Source organism: Muntiacus reevesi, chromosome 2 (genome assembly GCF_963930625.1).
Source record: "Muntiacus reevesi chromosome 2, mMunRee1.1, whole genome shotgun sequence".
NCBI classification, from domain to species: Eukaryota; Metazoa; Chordata; class Mammalia; order Artiodactyla; family Cervidae; genus Muntiacus; species Muntiacus reevesi.
The window spans coordinates 70,689,700-70,695,490 of record NC_089250.1 but is presented as its reverse complement, the minus strand read 5'-3'; positions in this window follow the sequence as shown (position 1 = coordinate 70,695,490).

Genomic DNA, 5,791 nt, shown 5'->3' with positions numbered 1-5,791 from the left:
AAAGCAGGAGGCTTCGGCGGCGGCGGCTCTCTCTCGCCCAGCATCACATGGCCTCGCGAGCCTGCCCCTCTCCTTCGCTCGCGCGCTCCCTCCCTTCCCGTGAATGTCATTACTCACTGGGCGCGGGGGGAGGGGCGAGGGGATCCCGGGAGCTCATTCCCTCTTCCTCCCCTTGGCCCGCCCCCGGCCCGTGTCGGAAAAGCCGTCAGTCCTCGGTCAAGCTCGGTGGGAGGGCGCGAGGCGCCGTAGGAAAGTGGACCATGCCTCCAAGTAGCTCCAATCTGGCCAGTCACCTGCCGAAGATTCCACCATTGCAAACCCATTCTGCCTCTCAATCTTCTAAAAGGCAAATGGGACCGCTGGGATTATAGGAATTCATTCCTTTTATCAATTAAAGTCTGGAAATAGCTGGTTTCTCTTTGAAGCTGTTGTTTTCTAACTTTTCTCCAGAAGGACCTTTAAGGGTTAAAGGGAACACATTATGATCTATTGAACAAACACTTATATAGCACTTCCTGTGTGTCCAGACTCTTGTCCTAAAGGCTTTTCAACCATCCATTTATTTAACCATCACAATAGCCCTATTAGCTTCATTTTATAAACAGAGGAGGAAACTGAGGCACAGAGGGTCTAGGTGACCTTGGGCAAGGTCACCTAGCTAGTAAGTGGTGGAGTTGAGATCCAAACCCAGGCTTAGCAGCTCCAGTCTTTGATTTTAGCCATAAGGTCATTATGTGACATTAATATAAAGAACAACAGAGCAAGCATTTATCAACCCAAGTAATCTACATGCATCAGCTCATTTCATCTGCACAGTAATCATTTTTCCCAGGTGAGGGAGGTGAGGCTCAGAGGCATCAAGTCATTGGTCCAAGGTCACATCTTCACCCCAGAAGACTGAAGCATAACTAGAGAAGCCCTGTATCGGCTTTGCTGTCACATGATTTACCCTAAACATTCATGGGTGTGTGCATGCTAAGTCGCTTCAGTCGTGTCCAACTGTGTGACCCCATGGATGGTAGCCCACGTCTCTTCTGTCCATGGAATTCGCCAGGCAAGAATACTGGAGTGGGTTGCCATGCCCTCCTCCAGGGGATCTTCCTGACCCTGAACTTGAACCCAAGTCTCTCACATCTCCTGCATTGGCAGGCGGGTTCTTTACCACTAGCACCACCCGAGAGGCCCAAAATTCATGGAAGTTTACATAAAGTTCCCTAATATATTCTTGCTTTCCTTGCTGTATTTTATTTATCATTGAGCAAATAGATGCAAATAAAAACATTAGCTTCTCAGTTTGCCCTCTACTGCCCACCCTAGGTCATGCTACCAAGGGCCCTTGAGCCCATCACCCCCAGATCAGTTAGCATATTTCTGGTGGAACGAGTGTCCTTTCTTCCACCAGATAACAACAGTTCTGTGGTCTGAGAGTTTCCTGTTTGTGTTGATTGCCAAGAACCTTGAAACGATGTTCTAGTTGCCACATCAACCTCCCTGGTTCAGCAAAATCTCTCTCTCTCTTTTTAAAAAATTTAATTAATTTATTTATTTTTGGCTGTGTGGGGTCTTTGTTTCTGCTCCTGGGGTTTCTCTAGTTGTGGCAAGTGGGGGCTACTCTCTAGTTGTGATGCGAGGACTTTTCATTGTGGTGGCTTCTCGTTGCAGAACATGGACTCTAGAGCATACAGGCTTCAGTCATTGTAGCACACGGGCTTAGTTGCCCCAAGTAGGCGTGTGAAATCTTCCCGGACCAGGGATCAAACATGTGTCCTCTTCTTTGGCAGGTGGATTTTTAACCACTGGCTAACCGGAGAAGTTTAGCAAATTCTCTTTTTATGAAAGTTTTATTTCTTCCTCAAAATGTTTTGTTCACAGTTTAATTTTGCAAAGGACATGATGTGTCTTGGAAAATTCAAAAATCTGTGAATACAGGAGAGTAAGACCTTAGAAATCTGATCAGTGTGGAAAATCTGGGCCCCTATCTGTATCTTTGACCTGAATGCATACAGAGAGCCTGACTCAGAGCAGTCACATTGAAATATGTATTATTTATCTCAAGAAACATTAATATTAATCATGTACTCACTATGTGCAAAACACTTTTTGAGGCAAAGTAATAAGACAGACACTGGTTTGTTCTTTGCATTTTTCACTTAGCAATACATCTTGGAAAGACTTTCCTACCAGCACAGGTATAACCTATACTTTATAACAGTCCACGCTGTGTGGATGCAACATAAACCGATGAATATATATGCTATCTCCAGTCTTTTGTTATAAAAACAATGCCGCAGTAAATATCCTTATTCATATAAACTTATGCACATGTTTGAAGATAATCTACATGATAAATTTTAGAATTGGAATTGCTGGATCCAAAGTATGTCTTTGCCAAAGTTCCCTCTGAAGAGGCTGTACCAGTTTATGCATGAGTGCTAAATTGTTTCAGTCTCTTTGCAACCTCATGAACTGTAGCCCGCCAGGCTCCTCTGTCCATGGGAGTCTCCAGGCAAGATACTGGAGTGGGCCGCCATTCCCTTCTCCAGGGGATCTTCCCGACTCAGGAATGGAACTCTTGTCTACTGCGTTGCAGGCAGATTCTTTACTGTCTGAGTGACTAGGGAAGCCCATACCAATTTACATTCCCCCACTAATGATCTATGAAACTGCCCATTTCTCTACACCCTTGACAACACAGCATACTTTGAAATCTTTTTTACATTTTCTATGGGTGAAAATGATATCTTGTAGTTTTTATTTGCTTTTCTTTTTTGACTTTTATTGTAAAGAATTCCAACATATGAAGCAACAAAGAAAATAGCTCAGTGAACACCCATGAATCAATCACCAAGACAGAATCATTGTTAAAATTTTACATTTGTTTAATTGGGGGGGGTGCAGTGAGGACTTGAAGTATTTTGAAATAAATTATATGATATTTTGAAATAAATTGTATGATATTTTGAAAAAAATTGTATAGTATTTCATTCATTAAATACTTCAGCATTAGTTTATATCTAACCTAGGTCATTTTTAAATGTCATTTTCACATTTAAAAAGTTAAAAATAAGATCCTAATATCTAGCTTAGACTGTAAGTCCTTTACATATGAATGAGTTCCATTCCAAGAGCATATTCATAAATCCAGTTTGTAAGTCTAACAAAGGTAGCCTAGGTACCCTATTAACACAACCGGCTATATACTACTACACTGTAAAAGGTTTATAGTATTTTTCACATATAAATAACACATAAACAAACAAAAAATGAAGAAAACATTTTTGATCTTACCGCACAGTGCCTTGAAAAGTAGTAGCACAGTAGTTCAGTACAGCATCTGGCATATGGGGCTGGCATCAAGCGAATGGGCAAGAAGAGTTACTGACCAGAAGGAGGTGGGAGATGGTAGCGCTGAAGAACCAACAACAATAGGAGATGGAGGGCAAGCTGTAGTTTCACTCAGGCCTGAAGTCAATGACACAGGTTCTGGTTCTTCGCTGAGTTCAATTCTATCTACCTTTTTGAAAAAACGATCCAGTGATGTCTGGATAGTAGCTCTCTTTTTCTCACCAGAGATGACACGGTACACCAGATTGCATTCTGAACGGCGGCTGCAACCTACATGTTCATTCTATGTTCAGGTCCTATACCTCAAAATTAACAATGCTTCCTCAAATAAAGAAAATCCTCTTGCCATTTCCTGCATTGTGGATCTCTTTGACTCTTCAGTGACTTTTTCTTCTTGCCTCTCTTCGTCCTTTCTTTGGGCCTCCGATTCCATCATTGGTAAGTTCCTCCTGTTGCACGGCAAGGAGTTCAGTGCAGCTGTCCTCTTGCAAATGTAGCTTGAAATAAAGATACTGTACTCTGCAACACTGTACAATTAAGTATGGAAAAGCGCAACCACTTATAGAGGATTTACGCATGTGACAGTGTACACCAGACATATGAACTAGCTCATGTGATTGGACATGTGGATGCGTGTTTGAATAAACTTTGAAAGTTTACAACTTGAAGGTTCATATGTAGGGGACTCACTGTATTTGAATTTCTCCAGCTGTACCAGAATGTCTTTATAGCTACTTTCAATCAAGGATCTTGCAATGAGTTCTGTTTTAATTCTGTTACATCTCTTAAGTCTCTTAATCTTGAATGGTTCTTACCCACTCTTCCCCAACATTGACTCATGAAGAGACTGGACTGGTTGTCTTGTACAATGTCCCACTTTGGGATTTGCCTGATTGCAGGATCCTTTAACTTGTGGTACGCCCCCACTTGCCCTGCCCCCTGTATTTCTTTAAACTAGTCAGTTCAGTTAGTTCAGTCAGTTCAGTCACTCAGTCGTGTCCGACTCTTTGTGACCCCATGAATTGCAGCACGCCAGGCCTCCCTGTCCATCACAAACTCCCAGAGTTTACTCAGACTCATCCCCATCGAGTCGGTGATGCCATCCAGTCATCCTCTGGTGATGCCATCCTCATCCTCTGTCATCCCCTTCTCCTCCTGCCCCCAATCCCTCCCAGCATCAGGGTCTTTTCCAATGAGTCAACTCCTTGCATGAGGTGGCCAAAGTATTGGAGTTTCAGCTTCATCATCAGTCCTTCCAATGAAACCCAGGACTGATCTCCTTTAGGATGGACTGGTTGGATCTCCTTGCAGTCCAAGGGACTCTCAAGAGTCTTCTCCAACGCCACAGTTCAAAAGCATCAATTTTTCAGCACTCAGCTTTCTTCACAGTCCAATTCTCACATCCATACATGACCACTGGAAAAATCATAGCCTTGACCAGACGGACCTTTGTTGGCAAAGTAATGTCTCTGCTTTTCAATATGCTGTCTAGGTTGGTCATAACTTTCCTTCCAAGGAGTAAGCGTCTTTTAATTTCATGGCTGCAGTCACCATCTGCAGTGATTTTGGAGCCCTAAAAAAATAAAGTCTGACACTGTTTCCACTGTCTCCCCATCTATTTCCCATGAGGTGATGGGACCAGATGCCATGATCTTAGTTTTCTGAATGTTGAGCTTTAAGCCAACTTTTTCACTCTCCTCTTTCACTTTCATCAAGAGGTTTTTTAGTTCCTCTTCACTTTCTGCCATAAGGGTGGTGTCATCTGCATATCTGAGGTTATTGATATTTCTCCCGGCAATCTTAATTCCAGCTTGTGCTTCTTCCAGCCCAGCGTTTCTCATGATATACTCTGCATATAAGTTAAATAAGCAGGGTGACAATATACAGCCTTGACGTACTCCTTTCCCTGTTTGGAACCAGTCTGTTGTTCCATGTCCAGTTCTAACTGTTGCTTCCTGACCTGCATACAGGTTTCTCAAGATGCAGGTCAGGTGGTTTGGTATTCCCATCTCCTTCAGAATTTTCCACAGTTTATTGTGATCCACACAGTCGAAGGCTTTGGTGTAGTCAGTAAAGCAGAAATAGATGTTTTTCTGGAACTCTCTTGCTTTTTCAGTGATCCAGTGGATATTGGCAATTTGATCTCTGGTTCCTCTGCGTTTTCTAAAACCAGCTTGAACATCTGGAAGTTCTCGGTTCACGTATTGCTGAAGCCTGGCTTGGAGAATTTTGAGCGTTACTTTACTAGTGTGTGCGATGAGTGCAATTGTGTGGTAGTTTGAGCATTCTTTGACATTGTCTTTCTTAAGGATTGGAATGAAAATGGACCTTTTCCAGTCCTGTGGCCACTGCTGAGTTTTCCAAATTTGCTGGCATATTGAGTACAGCACTTTCACAGCGTCATGTTTCAGGATTTGAAATAGCTCAACTGGAATTCCATCACATC